General features: G+C 35.3%; 2 long non-coding RNA genes across 4 annotated transcripts in view; both read left to right on the forward strand.

The window, feature by feature from the left end:
• The first annotated feature begins 1,094 nt into the window (after positions 1–1,094).
• The window catches only part of LOC147832033 (uncharacterized), an 84,016-nt gene continuing 67,784 nt past the window's right edge, over positions 1,095–17,326 (forward strand). For all 3 annotated transcript variants that reach the window (XR_015520815.1, XR_015520814.1, XR_015520816.1), the window contains exons 1-2: positions 1,095–1,710; positions 2,180–2,224. This is a non-coding gene — a long non-coding RNA (uncharacterized LOC147832033). The remainder of the gene's footprint in view (positions 1,711–2,179; positions 2,225–17,326) is intronic.
• LOC147838971 (uncharacterized) lies at positions 12,574–17,164 on the forward strand. The gene is made up of 2 exons (XR_015520793.1): positions 12,574–15,090; positions 15,252–17,164. It is a non-coding gene; the product is annotated as an uncharacterized LOC147838971 (long non-coding RNA).

Consider the following 17,326-nt stretch of genomic DNA (forward strand, 5'->3'; position numbering starts at 1 on the left):
AACAAAAAAAAAACTCACCAGAAAAAGGCTCAAGGGAGAAATGGGGCATTTAAGCCATATTTGTATGCGCTTGCAAATAATAATAATAATAATAATAATAATAATAATAATAATAAAAATATAACAAAGAAGAAGATGGACGATTATTATTATATTTAATAATCAAATATTAATATTTAAGTATTTGTTTCTCTTAGTCTTGATATATGTCACAACATTTTTTATTTATTATTTTTATTTTTTTAATAAAGAATGCGAATATACAACCACAATCAAGAGATCGATATAAGAGACATACAAAGGAGAAAATACAAACTACATTAGCTGCAGAAAAAAAAAAGATTAACAAAACAAAGAAAGGAAAGGGGTTGAGTAAATTACAATTGTATAAAAGTGTATGAGAATAAATTAAGAGCATTAGGAAAGCGTTCTAACTCAAATCAGAGTCAATAGACAACAGTTCTTCATATAGTACCAGGAATCTGACACATTTTTTGTTTTTACACATACAGAAAGATTTGAGCAGTGAGTCAACTTCAATCAGAAAATGTCGAAAAGTAGGGACTGAGGCCATGCATTTTTGCTTATGTATAAAAAAAAAAATTCCAAACAAGTTCAAATTCTTTAGATTTATGTGTGTCTCTCCTGTCTTCACCACGAGCTGGCGTGCAAGTGACGTCAACTTCTAAATATAAAAATATACACCAATAATTTATTTTACATGCCCAAATGTTGTGCATCAAGTAAGGTAAGAAAATAAAATGCATAAATACATACATTCTGACAAATAAAAAAAATTAAATCAGAAACTCTTAATTACATAACAAAATAAAACAATATTTAATACTCAAAGATTTGAGTGGGTTATATCTGCATGTGCTTTCTTAAATTGCAGCCTGTCAAGATCTGTGCTCTATCTCTTTGTTGTATATGAAAGCATGGCTACCCCTCTTGTGCACCACCAGAGGGAGCCTTCACCTGAATTCTAATCTCGGACTCAAATTCCCATAAGCCCTTCTGCCTGTCACTGATTTCGGCACAGGTGTCTCTCATCTACTCAGTGCATATAAACCTCACTCACGCTACTGATCAGTGCGAAGACTTGATTTCTCCAGCAGCCACTACCGAGCGGGTTCCCATTCTATTCCTGTCTGATCTGTGATCTGAACTCTTGCCTGTTTCATCGACTGAGATTGTTATCCGCCTGCCCCGAACTCTAGCCCGCTCCTACGACAGAGAATGTTATCTGCCTGCCCCGAACTCTGCCTGTTCTACGACCTGATTCCTGGTTTGTCCCTCTGTTTGTTATACTTGTATGATTGTGCGAATAAAAGCTTGCAAATGGATCCAATGGCTTCTGACTCATCACAACACTCTTATTTGGTGTCAGAATATGACACAAAGCCGCACTGAAAAGGCATGAGGTGAGGGCGTGAGGCAGGCAGTAGCTCTGCCGCACTGATGAGGGCGCACGTGAGCTCACATTATTCCTAATCAGTGGTCACTCTTCTTCTATGAAGTGTAGTTTAACAGGAGTCTGCTATTTGATGCTTTGCTCTGACTGACTGCAAAAATCGCAGATATTATCCCAAAACGTCTCAAAATTAGACTTTCAATCAAAACATGAATAAACAATAGACGACTAATGCCGGAGCTAGAGGACTTGCTTCAGAGGACGGGACAGAAGATAACTCGGATAATTTCATTGAGGTAAAGTTTTATATTCAGACATTCTCCTTAATAATATCAATTCAACAAAGTATTCTGTGCAAACTCTAAATAGGGAAATAATATTAGCACATTAGCATTAGCATACAGCATTGTTTACCGCAGGGGTCACCAACCCTGTTATTGGAGAGCTACCTTCCTGCAGAATTCAGTCCCAACCCTGATCAAACACACCTGAACCAATTAATAGTACCTAAAGCAGCACTTGATAATTACAAACAGGTGTGTTTGGTCAGGATTGAAACTGAAATGTGCAGGAGGGTAGCTCTCAAGGAACTGGGTTGGTGACCCCTGATTTACAGTCTATTAGATAGTGCTAATGTTGTTTTGAAGTCATACCTGCATGCTAATTCTGACAGAATATTCGAATTAGCTTGTTAAACAACATGAAGACAGTTAAATGAACAAATGTGCGAATATAAAACCAACTTTTCCTCTATGATCATTTCAGAGTTATTCAAGTCATTTCAAGACTTCATTTACAAGTGCTGTAAAGGTAAGACCAGTGTGTTAATCCTGTTTGTGTGTGAATGAGAGCGCATCCGCCGAGGTGCTGTGTGTGTGTGTGTGTGTGTGTGTGTGTGTGTGTGTGTGAATGAAAAAGAGTGCATCCGCCGTGGTGCTGTTGTGTGTGTGTGTGTGTGTGTGTGTGTGTGTGTGTGTGTGTATGTGAATGAAAGAGAGTGCATCCGCCGTGGTGTGTGTGTGTGTGTGTGTTAGAGCCGCACGATTCTGGCTAAAATAAAGATCACGATTTTCTTACGATTCTGTAGATACACTATAAAATAAAGGTTAATCTGAGTGGGCTATTATTATTGTTATTCTCAAACATGTGGTAAAACGGCTATAAGCTCAGCTGTACTGTTGGTTAAAATGCTCAATTTTGTATAGACTTGGAATGGTGGAGTTGAACAGACATATATATTTGAGACATATGCTTACGAGCTGTCATTTTCTGCTTAAAATCTGTCACTGGCGTGATTTTCATGAATCAGAAGACTGGGTGGGTATTTTTGCATTTTGGCGGGTTTTGGATACTTTTTGGGCTGGAATCAGAGAGCTACTGTGCGCTTTCGGTTTCATTTTCACTGCTAAGAGCGGTTCACTTCATTCAACATCATTTGGAGGTGTCCACGTTGCTGAACAACGTATGTAAAACAACGTGAAGACTTGTGTGGCCAGCATTGCTTCTCTCCTGAACTTGAAAATATGATTGACAGAGTAGTAGAAATGCTGGATTAAGATCGTTTAGGAGGTCGAATCGAGATTGCGATCTTTTTACGATTAATTGTGCAGCTCTAGTGTGTGGTTGTGTGTGTGTATGTGTTTGTGTGTGAATGAAAGAGAGTGCATTTGCCGTGGTGCTGTTGTGTGTGTTTATGCGTGTGGATGAGAGAGAGCGCATCCGCCGTGGTGCTGTGTGATTCACTTGTTATACAGTTAAAGTCAGAATAATTAGCCCCCCTGTTTTTTTCCCTAATTTCTGTTTAACGGAGAGCTGATTTTTTCAACACACTTCTAAACATAATAGTTTAATAATTCATCTCTAACAACTGATTTATTTTATCCTTGCCATGATGACAGTGCATAATATTTGACTAGATATTTTTCAAGACACTTCTATACAGCTTAAAGTGACATTTAAAGGCTTAACTAGGTTAATTAGGTTAACTAGGCAGGTTAGGGTAATTAGGCAAGTTATTGCATGACGATGGTTTGTTCTGTGGGAAAAATAATAGCTTAAAGGGGCTAATAATTTTGACCTTAAAATGTTTTTAAAAATTAATAACTGCTTTTATTCTAGCTGAAATAAAACAAATAAGACTTTCTCCAGAAGAAAAATATTATCAGACATACTGTGAAAATTTCCTTGCTCTGTCAAACATCATTTGGGAAATATTTTTAAAAGAATAAAAATTCAAAGGAGGGCTAATAATTCTGACTTTAACTGTAGTTGTCTGTAGAATACAGTTGGGTGTTTTTTTAAAAGGCATATTTAATCACTATATGTTTTACATTCTTCCTTGGCTGAATATGTACCTGCTATGTGTGTGGAAAGAATGCTGATATGAGGTATAAAACAAAATCGGTAGTTGCCAAATATATCGGGTGGATATGTTTGTATATCTGACTTTTGACTTTGAAAGAGTCCGTGCCTCACCAGCCACAAACCTCAGCGCACGTCACTGGTATGAACGCACGGTGAGTATTTCTGTGAGGGCGAATGTCAGAACAAGACGTCTGAATCAAGAATCCGCCCAGCATCTACTGTGACTCTGCCAATTTGTTTCATACGAATTATCTGAAGCACGATTATGAGGTGTGGAAAACATCTCGAAATCTTAACAAAAGTACACTTTAACAAATATTCCAAACCAAATTATTTTAAAACATTTATTTGTGATTATTTTCTCAAGCCTTAACAAAACATTTTGTACAATTAAGGTTGTAATGTTTTCCCTATTTTTGAACATTGTCGCCGAAATGAATTAACAAACAAATAAAATTAAAATACAATCACAACAGGAATAGAAAAAAGTATAGCAAAGTGTAAAATATTAATAATAATAGTAAATAAATAAATATCTAAATTTAAGGTAAACAATTTTTTTTTTGCCTGAATATCTGGAGACATAAAGGGGTGAAAATTATTTACAAGTCTTCAGGACGAGAAGGGTATAAACCGAGGTCGGAGCCAGGTCCAAGTGGGATCAAGGTCAAAGAGACCTTGATTAGCTGGTTAAGGTGTTAAGAGCGTAGATCTGCTCTTGACATTGGAGGGGACGTACAGTACATCCCTATAGAGCATGTATGAAACAGCACAAATGTTCATATGATCTAAAAACAGGAGTTTTAACAATAACAATGATAACAGTATTTATTTGTTATCCACACAATATGCAATCTTACCTTACTTTAAGGCTGTAACAGATGCTGTACATGTTTTTTTGTATTAAGTTCCATGTTCATCCACTAGTCCAGCCACTAGGGGGCAGCAGGAGCACACCTCAAATGTGAATAAAAAGGGACAGACTGGAGTAAGGGTTTAGTAGCTCCAATGGGCCAAACAGGACTGTAACATGTTCAGATTCCTCATCAGTATGATGTCTACAAAATCTTGCGAATTGAAATTTATACAGTGTTGTACAGATTGAGAGGCTGTAATAGTACATATTTTTTGGGTCCTGGTGGTTATTGTGATAATAAGGAATGAATGAAACCGCTGACGAATTATCAGAAAAGCAGGACTAGATTTAACAATGGGTAAATATGGAAAAGGTGTGTAGGATGAATGCAGTTTTTAGAAAGTGTGATATGATAAACGTAATAGTCTTTTAGCAATAAAATATAGATCAGTCATGGTAGATTAAATGGATTTATCTTCTTGATATAGTCTTGGATTATAATCTACAGTACCAATGTGCCCTGTACACAGACTATGCAAGGTGTGTAGTGCTCTGTGAGTTACGGAACTGCTTTGCTTAGGGGCCCAGTGAGACTATGGGCTCTATTTTGATGATCCATGCGCAAAGTGCAAAGCGCAGGGGCAAAAGCATTAAGGGCGTGTCAGAATCCACTTTTGCTATTTTAAGGATGGAAAAATCAGCTTTTCGCCATGGCACATGGTCTAACAGGGTTGAGCTTATTCTCTTAATGAGTTATAGGTGTATTTTGAGAATAAACCAATCAGAGTCTAATCTCCCATTCCCTTTAAGAGTCAGTTGCGTCACGCCATAGTGCATTTGCTATTTACATGACGGACTTTGTAAGTGGAAAAACTGAACGCTTCACTAGAGAGTAAAGAGTTGAGCCTCCTTATTCTTTACTTTCACTCTCGTGGATAAGGAAACTTCTTGTATGCACAGACATCCATTAGCCTATAAATAATTAATTTCGTTGTTATGTGCACAGATTTGTTTCAAAACTATTTCTAAATTCAAAAATCTAAATTTCCAGCAAACGAATAAATGAACAATAATAACGAAGTGTGTTCAAAAAACTGAGTTACATCCAAATACACATGCTATACCCTATATGGTCTAAAACCTGACAGTTGGGCAAATCTAAGCTTGTTTTTAAGTAAAACAAGTATTAATATGCTTATAATAAATAGTACTGCTAATAATAATAACATTATACTAAAGCAAATTGTCTTGAATGACTTGAAAAAGCCTTCCGAGATGAAGGCATGAAAGTATGGTTTTTATATTTATGTAGGCTAGAAAATGTTGTAATATTTGAATCCTTTATATTTATATCCTATATATATTCTTATTATATCCTATATATATCCTTAATATTTGAATTATTTTTCATATGTAAAGATATTTACGTATTGCTCTATATCTTGTGTGTATTAAGCAGTGTGTAAGCAAGGCGCACAACTAATGCGATTTGCGCTGGACTTTAGACCAGCTTTGTTCTGGTCTATAAAACAGTCCATTATAGTTTCTCAAAATAGCAACGTGTCAGCATTGCGCCTCAACACGCCTCTTTTTTAGCCTATGGGCGCACATGAGCGCAAATGCATTTGCTATCAACAGTGTGGCGCAATAAATCAAAACGACTCTTGCTAGTTTCAGCTTGGCGCAAACAATTGCGTCGCACCTTGCGCTACATTGCGCCGGGTGTATGATAGGGCCCTGAGAATTTACCTGAAAACAAACAGGAAGTGCATTTTCAGGTTTTAATTTTAGATTACAAGGGCAATCTTTTTATTTAATATGACATCCACAGAATTTTCCACCACAAAACTAGCAATATGAGCTAACAAAATCAACGTGGTTAGTTTTGATTTCATGTGTACTTTAAGGCTTTCTTGGTTGCAGTATTATAACGGCACAAGAACTTCATTCAGAGGACTCCTGGCTGGTCTACAAAAAAAGAGCTCCAATTCTATCTCATAATTTCCAGAACAGATTAAATGGGTCATTCTGACTGTTCTCTCTATGAAACAAAGTCATTCATCAGTATCCCTGTTGGACATTCATACTTATTCTGTTTGTGGTGAATTATACTGAGTGAATAGCTCAATAATCAGTATATGTTGGAAAATATTTTGTAGCCAATTCTGTCACGTTCACCAGCGATCTCTAACCACCAGAGGTCGCTGGAAAACATTCTCATTCACAGAACTACAAATGTGTTTGTAAATGGACTTCAACTTCATACATGCTCTTCGCCCACACACCTGCTTCCTCATTTAGCTTGATTACATTGGCACCCCTTGAGGACTTTCAGAGACTGATTAACACACACTATTTAAGCCACACATTCAGTCCTTCAGTTTGCCGAGTCTTGTTTATCTGTAAGGTGACATTACAACGTGTTATCCTGGGGTCCGTTCTTCGTACCTCGCTTAAATGATCTAAGATTTGACAGATCCTGGATCTTTTCATCTCGATAACTGATCTCACGCTAATTTGGTTCTTCAAACAAGTTCGCGAATCAGATTAGAATGTCTGGATAAACTGATCTGAGATCGCTGCGTGTGTTGTGAAGGACAGATCTATCGATCCTCGAAATCATGATCAGCAATGCAACGATTGGCTGACGGCACAGCTGCGTAATGACATCATCTGATTAATATTCAATTATCCATGTGAGCAAAATTACGTTAAATTAGCAGAAACGGTTTGTTAAATATGACACGCAGTAACCTTCCACATTTGTTGTGAGCTGCAGGCTTTACACTTTCATGTGTCAAGAGTATTCATCATGTATTTCAGTGCATATCAGTGTATTTAGTTCTACATTTAGAAAAAGATTTTCTTTATTATAGTAGCCGTTTTTTTAATCGGTGTATAGAATAACTGGTTGTTTACAAAAGCCTTTTCATATTGGTAAAGGCGTCTGCAACTTTTGTGAAGCATCAAATCACAGGCATATTAACTGTCAAAACATGTTTATGACTGCATAAATGTATTATTGCTTTTAAAAAGTAACATATTGTGCATTTCTATTATACACAATTTGTACTAAAGCGATCTAAAAAGTTCATATCAATAGGTTTTCTTTTTGCACCACCAGGTGACAGTCTTTGTACTTTCATTTCGAGGGTGCAGATTGCGTACGTTTTATTAATATGTATAACTTTATTTATTTTATTAATGACTATAACTTTATATATATATAGTTAAAAAATATGTACCATTTTCCCAAGCGTATAACCACTACTGTAAGAAAATATCAGAATTCACAACATACTTTCTGTATTATCTTTGCTTGAACTGAGCTGGTCTAATCCTGTTTATATGAATTGAACCTGCTCCCGATCAGGTTTGACCTAGCAGTTGTTGCCATGACAACAACTCTCGGATCAGCTTTGAAGAACGAAACGATCCTGGATCATGTCAAATCGTCAATATCCAAATCCAGCTAATTGAGTAATCCACATACGAAGATCGGACCCCTGGTCTTGGTTTCCCGTGTTTTGATCTTAGTCTTGTTTATCCAGTTCTCCTGTTTAGCCGCCTGCCTTCTGACCTCTCCCCTGTGTTTGACTACAATTCTGGACTGCCTGTATAGATCTGTTTGCACCTGTTGACCATCGCTTGCCTGACTTTGAATAAACCTGCATTTGGATCCTACCTTCTGTTGTCAGTGTCACTCCCCGACGTTACAAATTCATTCATGCATTCCCCACCTACACAATATCGAGTGTGTGTGTGTGTGTGTGTGTGCGTGCGTGTGTGTGTGTGTGTGGCAAAACTGGTTCCCCCTACATTTTGTTGTTGCAGGCCCAGTTTAGAATAGCCAGCAAAGTTAAAATACAAGGCAGATAATGGTACTCCATTAAATACTTTACTGACTTATGTACAATTTGAAATGAAAATAAGATTTTTTTAATACTCATTTCTAAACATAATAGTTTTAATAACGTTTCTTTTATCTTTGCCATGTAAATAATGTTTTAAAATATTTTCAAGATACTAGTATTTAGCTTAGAGACATTTAAAGGCTTAACTAATTGGACAAGATTTTATAATTAGGCAAATCGTTGTATACCGCTGATTAGTTCTGTAGCCATTTTGACCAAGATAGGCTCATTCTGAAAATGTAGCACTATATCATGAGCTTGCTAGGCCTATTTTAGGGGGGCTGTATTTCTACTCAGTGTGTAATATAAGTTGATGCCAGAGTAAGTGTTAACAAGGTTTATTTGTAAGCTTGGGCACTCATGACTTTCTCTTGTTCAATCTACTTTTTTAAAATGAATTAAAACAATTCTTAAGGCTTTTTTGGGACAACTTAATTGTGTTATGTTCAATCCACTTAAATTAGTAAAAACGGTAAAGCTAACGTAATCATTTTGTGTTTGGACAACATGAAGGAATTGTGTGGAACCCAGCATTTTTTTTACAGTGGAAATAAATGTACATTTTAATTGTTACCAATAACCTGACAGTCTTATCACCAAGTTTTAGGAACAACAAATGATACTTTGACTTCTAGTTGATTATGTGGTGTCCGACGTGGCTTACATGAAAGGAGAAGGTCTCTAGGTTACGCCTATTTTACCAAATTAAAATCATGCCTTTATTTTTAATTATTTCATAAGGGCAGTAAGGTCTGACTTAGACAGAAATAATGTCCAGTATAGAATATAAAGTCATGCTGCAGTGGAGAAAGAATAAATATTGTGTATGACTCCCATGAGCTTGGAGGACTGCATCCATACATCTCTGCAATGACTCAAATCACTGATTAATAAAGTCATCTGGAATGGCAAAGAAAGCGTTCTTGCAGGACTCCCAGAGTTCATCAAGATGGTTTGGATTCATCTTCAATGCCTCCTCCTTCATCTTACCCCAGACATGCTCAATAATGTTCATGTCTGGTGACTGGGCTGTCCAATCCTGGAGCGCCTTGACCTTCTTTGCTTTCAGGAGCTTTGATGTGGAGGCTGAAGTATGAGGAGCGCTATCCTGCTGGAGAATTTGCCCTCTCCTGTGGTTTGTAACGTAATGGGCAGCACAAATGTCTTGATACCTCTAGATGTTGCCGTCCACTCTGCAGATCTCTCGCACTCCCCCTTACTGAATGTAACCCCAAACCAGGATTTTTCCTTCACCAAACTTGACTGATTTCTATGAGAATCTTGGGTCCATGCGGGTTCCAATAAGCCTTCTGCAGTATTTGTGATGATTGGGACGCAGTTCTACAGATGACATACCAATATTGATCCGATCAATTTGTAATATGTATATGCAGGGGAAATAATTGAGTGTTTTCCACAGACAATCAAATATGTAACAATATTTATTATTTACATGTGCTCTTCACAAATATCGCATTTGTTACTAAAACACTTTTCAGTTTGTGAGATTTGCCCATTTATACACATGATTATATTTGTGCAATTAAGAAAGAAATGAACGTAAGATCGAGGGTGAGGGCTCACAGCTTTAGACATCGACAATGCTTTATCCATACGACTATGATTTTGTGCAAACAATCAGTTGCCGCTTAAGTGAAAGTTACACAATATGAAACCGTTGAACAATTTAGATGATGTTTGGAAGATACAACTAATAAAGCTCACACATTTTAGTTATCGTATTAAACAAACATGATAAAAAAAAACAAGATACCACATTAGATCAGAATTTACACTGAAAAAAAAATACAAGAGAGATTGTATTTGTACGGTATTTTTTTTCTATTTTTGTGCTTTTAAGCATTAATATGACATTCGTCAATGAGTAAATGTATATTTTACCTGAAAACAAGACTGGAGCTTTAGGAATTGGATTAAAGAAATGACGTATATGCTCAGAAAAGACAAGAGAGAGTGTCATTAATACCCACACACAATTGAAAAACAAAACAAAATAAGAGTCCTGGTTAACAAGATGTTGTGAACATTATCCACTATATATAGTTTTAATCCACCTTTAATCTTATGAGAGCTTTTTGACTCAATTAAATTGTCGTTTTCAGGTTTGTAGCAAATAAATTTTCACTCATTCATTCGTTTTCCTGAACAAGGTGTCTAGCATTAGCATGTAGCATTATCTCATGCAGTCTTCCACAAAAGCTGTTAAGTAATGTGTCTGCAGTTGATCACGCCACGACTTGTTTCTTTGGTGGTACAGTGATTATATCAGATGATGCTTTTAAAGCTTGATATAAATTTTTATGCATTTACTTGATATGATTGAAAAATGCAGTCAGCATGTGGAGAAGACGTGGTTGGCTACTTTTTAGGATCTTGTTAGAACGATGCAGCCATTTCTGTAAAAACATAAGTCATATAAAAAGCTTAAGTTTAACATAGTCAAATTAAAATGCTGCAATAAAATGTTAATTAAACAAAAGAAAGAAATTATTATATGTAGATTTATCGACACTGTGAAAAATATCTGTGAATTAGCATTTTTCAGTATTTTGTGATTTTGGTTTTCATTTGTGTTTATTTATGCTTTTAACTTGCATTAAGGGAACTTGATCTTTCTTTCAACAACATTTAACCTTGAAAAGTTCCAAAAAGTGACTTATTAACATTTTTAATAGTTTATAGTGATATATTGTCTGGGTTGTTTATGCTTCAAAATCCTTGTCATAAACCACCAGTACACTTTCTGTTATTTTACAGACTTTTTTAAAGATTTATTTTTGGCCTTTGTTAGATAGGACAGTATTGATACAGGAAGCGAAGTTGGAGAGAGGGAAATGTCCACAAACCGGGATTCGTACTCGGGATGCCCTGACGTGCTACTGCACCATATGTCGGCGTGCTAACCCCTGGGCTATTGCGCCGACTAGACTTAATTCTCTGTACAGTTGAAGTCAGAATTATTTCCCAATTTCTGTTTAACGGAGAGAAGATTTTTTTTTCCAACACATTTCTAATCATAATAGTTTTAATAACTAATTTCTAATAACTGATTTGTTTTATCTTTGCCATAATGACAGTAAATAATATTTGACTAGATATTTTTCAAGACACTTCTATAAAGCTTAAAGTGACATTTTAAGGTTTAACTAGGTTAATTAGATTTACTAGGCAGGTTAGGGTAATTAGTCAAGTTATTATATAACGATGGTTTGTTCTGTAGACTATCGGAAAAAAAATAGTTTAAAGGGGCTAATAATTTTGACCTTAATGGCTTTAAAAAATGTAAAACTGCTTTTATTCTAACTGAAATAAAACAAATAAGATTTTCTCCAGAAGAAAAATATTAGTTTATATTAAATAATAATGTTTAATAATATTAAACATCATCTGTTTAGGGTAAGAGGTGTTTGAGTTATTGCCGCCTGTCTATCACTGAATGTGTCAGGAATATCAAAACAAAACCAACTTAGCTCCGCACATTTAGCGCCCCTCACAGAGCTTGATCCACGCTGGCATTTCTGCTCTTGGGGTTTAGGTTTTGAAAAGGAAAAAAAATTCCACCATCCCGTCCAAACTTTAAGGAGATCGGGTATCAGATTTGCACAATCCATATGCACTAGTTCGAAAGCTTGACAGAGCCCCTGCGCGTAGCTACAGTTGCTAAGCCACGGTTGGTGGATGGTGGCTTTTGGGCGTGGCTTAGCGAAGGGTCAATTCCTTCATGTTGGCCCAACACAAATCAATTGTGTGGAACCCCAAGATTTTATACAGTGAGAAAAGGGCCACAACCCTAACAACATTACACAGTATACGCACTAAAAATGACAAAGTCATGATAACATGATATCTTATATTAACTTAAGTTAATAAGTTAATCAGGTTTCATTGTTTCTTTTAAAAGTGCTTTGAAATTTGCATGTTTATTCTATGTTCGACGTAATCTCAATCGAAACGTGCAGAGAGGGTGGGGCATACAATAGCTCCTCCCCCTTTTTAAAAACAGCCAACAGTGTTTTGTTTTTATCACTGCTCTGCTAGTGGGAGTGGTCGAGCTCAATCTCATCAAATGAAATGCAAATGACAAGTGCCTTGAAGGGGCATTTCATATGCTAGAAAGCATTTGATTGGTCAGAAGATTTGATGAGAAACTGATTTATGAGGCGATGTGAAAAAAAAAAAGTTGATCCATTTAGACGGACGTGACAAACTGCAAGCTTTATGTGCGTATATCCTTTTTATGTCTTGTAAACGTTAATTTTGTGACTGTTTTAGTGCATAGCGTATAGATATCTTACAAACTAACAATACTGATTCTAACGTCTTAAAAACTTTATTTTTATTTCTTGGGACCTTTAAAGTCATACTTTAAATGTTTATAATATTTTAAGTCAGTTTGACTGATGTAAGTTGAGAGAACTAAAAAAAAGTTAATTGGATTTAATGTAAAAATTGAAGGCTGTAATTTATTACAGCATAGAAGAACCAGGATCAAACTTAAAAATATGTTCACTGCGTTCGTCTGACAGAAGAGAGTCGTATACACTGAGAACACCTTCAGGATGAGTCTATTATAGGGTAATTTTCACAGTTTTGTAGCTTAGACAGTCACAATATTGTTATATCGTTAAACCTTACATTTTGAAATCCATTTTCAACAAGTGTCTTGTACATGAATGGCTGAAATGAGTGAAAAGCTTTCAGTTTTTGGTTAAAAATGGTGTCTTGTAAACACCCGCTTAATTTAAACACCATTAATTGGCTAATCTGTGTCTTTAATTCTGACATTTTGCCTAATAATCTGTTTGTATTAGCTTTAAAGAAGATAATTTGACAGCCTAAGTGGATAAAGCACTCCCATTGGTGTGTAAAAACAGGAATCTCGAAGGGAAAAGAAATAGATTTAGATGGCACGATGCGAAATGGTTCATATTGTGGCACTAAACTGATCCACACAGTTTCTATTGCTACCTCAACCATTTTACAGTAAAGAAGGAACAGTGCACGCTTTCATGGCCGGGTGATCTCTTTGGGGTCCGGCTGTTGATTTCGAGGACCAGAATATTTACTCAAAAACGGCAACAAATTCTGGACAAAAAGTGATATGAGTGTAGGTACAGCAGCATACGAACATCAATCTGGTTATATAAAGGGCTGAGAGTAGAGGATTTTCAAGAGACTCCTATGACACATCGTTTTTAATGAGTATAAACTAATCAAAAATTAATCATGCTCATGTGTTTGATGCAAAAACTATCAAGATGCATACATATTCACAAAATGCAAAACCATACTGTACGCAGCTTCTTTTTTCCCTTTCGGCATATGCATGATCGGAACTGTATACAGGTCTAGATTACATATTACTGCATGTAGCCAGAAATATTTAGCTTATCCTTCATTTTTGCTACCAAATAGAAAGAGAAACAGAGGAAACCAAAATTATTAAACCATCCCATTATACCCTACTTTGGCAAGTCTGAGATTTAGAATACATGTTTTTTTTTTTTATGCCCACAGTGTTTTAGTTGCATTTTTTCGATCATTATTATTTTATTTTTGTACAAATGCTGTGCCCAACACCCAACATACATAATCAGAAGCATAGTTAACAACCTGGGGTGAGATTTCTGAAATCGACGGCTTAATTAAAATAGAAGTTGGTTTGTGCTTGCATATGTTACATTTGCTTAATGGTAGCTTGTTATTGATTTGTTTCCCCATGTACTGACAATGTACTAAAGAGAATATTTAATACATGCATGCATGTCATTTGCTAACTGCAGCGAAACCGAAGCTAAATAACACACACATTAACATATCTATCTACATATCTACTAAACTCATCTAAATGTGTATTTTTTTTGTTCTTTTTTTTTAAAATGTAAAGTAGAGAGTGCGACGATGACATTTGTAAGTAAGCCTGTAGACATTTTGCGTTTTGTTTGACGGCTGTTTTTTTAAAATAGGAGACGGTGCTAATAAAGAAAAACCTGTTAATGATTTACTTGAAGGGGTGTTCATAAAACTGTCATAAAACCTTTATAAGCATGACATGTCATTTTTGTCATGTCAAGTTATGTCATTTTAAATGCAATGATGATGTTGCTTGTCATGACAACTTGACATTACAACATAACTTGTCATAAATCTGTCATAAACATTATGACAACTGTTATTAAGTGTTATTTGCTCAGTTATGTCATTTTAAATGCAAAGATGACTTTGTTTGTTGTGACAACCTGCCAAACAAACAGATCACTTCATCTTTGTCATGACAACTTGACTTTACATGGTAACTTGTCATAAATCTGTCATGAACATGCTTATAACAACTGTTATTAGGTGCTATTTGTTTAGTTATGTCATTTTAAATGCAAAGATGACATTGCTTGTTATAACAACTTGACATAAACAAATACATCACTTCATCTTTGTCATGACAACTTGACATTACAATGTAACTTGTCATAAATCTGTCATAAACATGGTTATAACAACTGTTATTAAATGTAATTTGCTCAGTTATATCATTTTAAATGCAAATATGACATTGTTTGTTTGTCAAGTTGTCATAAACAGATCACTTCATCTTTTTCATGACAACTTGACTTTACATGGTAACTTGTCATACATCTGTCATAAACATGCTTATTACAACTGTTATTAAGTGTCAATTGTTTAGTTATGTCGTTTTAAATGCAAATATGACATTGTTTGTTATGACAACCTGACATAAACAAATAGATCACTTCATCTTTGTCATGACAACTTGACATTACAATGTAATTTGTCATAAATCTGTCATAAACATGCTTATAGCAACTGCTATTAAGTGTAATTTGCTCGGTTATATCATTTTAAATGCAAATATGACATTGTTTGTTATGACAACTTGACAAACAAATAGATCACTTCATCTTTGTCATGACAACTTCACATTACAATGTAACTTGTCATAAATCTGTCATATACATGCTTATGGCAACTGTTATTAAGTGTCATTGGTTCAGCTATGCCATTTTAAATGCAAATATGACATTGTCTGTTATGACAACATGACATAAACAAATAGATCACTTCATCTTTGTCATGACAACTTGACATTACAACATAAATTGTCATAAATCAGTCATAAACATGATTATGACAACTGTTAGTAAGTGTAATTTGCTCAGATATGTCATTTTAAATGCAAAGACAACATTGTTTGTTATGGCAACTTGACAAACAAATACATCACAACCAGTCTTCATCTTTGTCACGATTACTTGACATTACAATGTAATTTGTCATAAATCTGTCATAAACATGATTGTCATGAGGCATTATAATTGTGTCATGAATATGTTTTTGATCCATGACAATCTGTATTTATTGAATTTAAATATATTAATGACGCTATTATAAAATTCATTACACTTTTATAATGGCTTCATGACTTTGTTTATGACAGGTTTATGACAAGTTTTGTTGTCTTGGTAATGTCAAGTTGATAGTATCAAGTTGGTTGTGATGTATTTATGTCAAGTTGTCAACAAACAAAGCCATCTTTGCATTTCAAATGTCATTACTAAGCGAATGACACTTAATGACACTTGTTATAAGCATGCTTACAATTTTATTCATTTTATCGTGAGTCATGTCATGATTATAAAGGTTTAATGACAGTCTTATGAACACTTCTTCAAGTAGAGCGTTACTGAAAAAGTTTTAAAAGATTTATACCATAATAGTTATATTTAATAATAATTAATAATCATAATAGTGTGGAAGGTATATGAATATAGTATAATACAGAAAGTTCTATCAGAATACTCACCCCAGCAACTTGTTAAAACTGAAAGATGAGCAGGACTAACTTCTGGTTACTAATTCTGTGGGTAAACACCACTCCTGTCCAAGGATGGAAAGGAGGCTCATACTGATAAGATGCTAAATAAAAAAATTGAAAACAGTACTTATTTTTTACATGTAACAATATTATTGTGCATTTATAAACGACAGACATCTAGAAGTGGCCATAAATAATGTCAAATGTTTCCTGACCCCCTTTTTTGCCTCTTTTTGAAGATGACAGAAGCCTAAATTTTCTTTTGGCCTAAAAGGTGCATGCAGTATGATGTATATCACTACATTATACAGTATTCATTATTTACAACATTTGTACAGGTGACCATATGTTTAACCAGCCATGACCACACATGAAAAACCAGTGTTACAAATGGCATAGAAATTTTAAACACATGATTTTTGTTTTGTTTTTTAAAATGCACAAATAATAAAAATTCAACACAGGCTCATTTTAAAAACGTAGTTCCGTGGACTATTTTGGATACCGTAAATTATGTAGCCGGAGGTACATATGGCTGCATTTTATTTATTAAGTGAACGCTACAGGGTGGTATGGCGCCGTTTTTTTTTGCACTTACAGGCTGACCGCTTGCCTCCGTGTGGAGGGCTTACCTGCTGCAACCAGTTTGTCCAGTTAGCTTGTCGTGTACGTCGGGAGTTGACCACAACAACGATAAACGGCTTAGAGTCTGGCGAAGAGCAGTTCCAAAAATCAGGTAAGACAAAAACAAAATCCAAACAAAATGTGATGAATGTGAATGTGGTAAAATCCGAAAACGTAAAAATCAGACACGGGCTTTTCTTTTTCTGGACTTCTTTTGTAAATCGTTGATTGGGTTTAGGGAAGTAAGTGGGTGGGCGGGTCAATCTGTAAAATTGGTTGGGTTTAGAGGAGGAGTAGGGTGG

The sequence above is a fragment of the Danio rerio genome, chromosome 21 (assembly GCF_052040795.2).
Source record: "Danio rerio strain M-AB ecotype USA chromosome 21, GRCz13ab, whole genome shotgun sequence".
NCBI classification, from domain to species: Eukaryota; Metazoa; Chordata; class Actinopteri; order Cypriniformes; family Danionidae; genus Danio; species Danio rerio.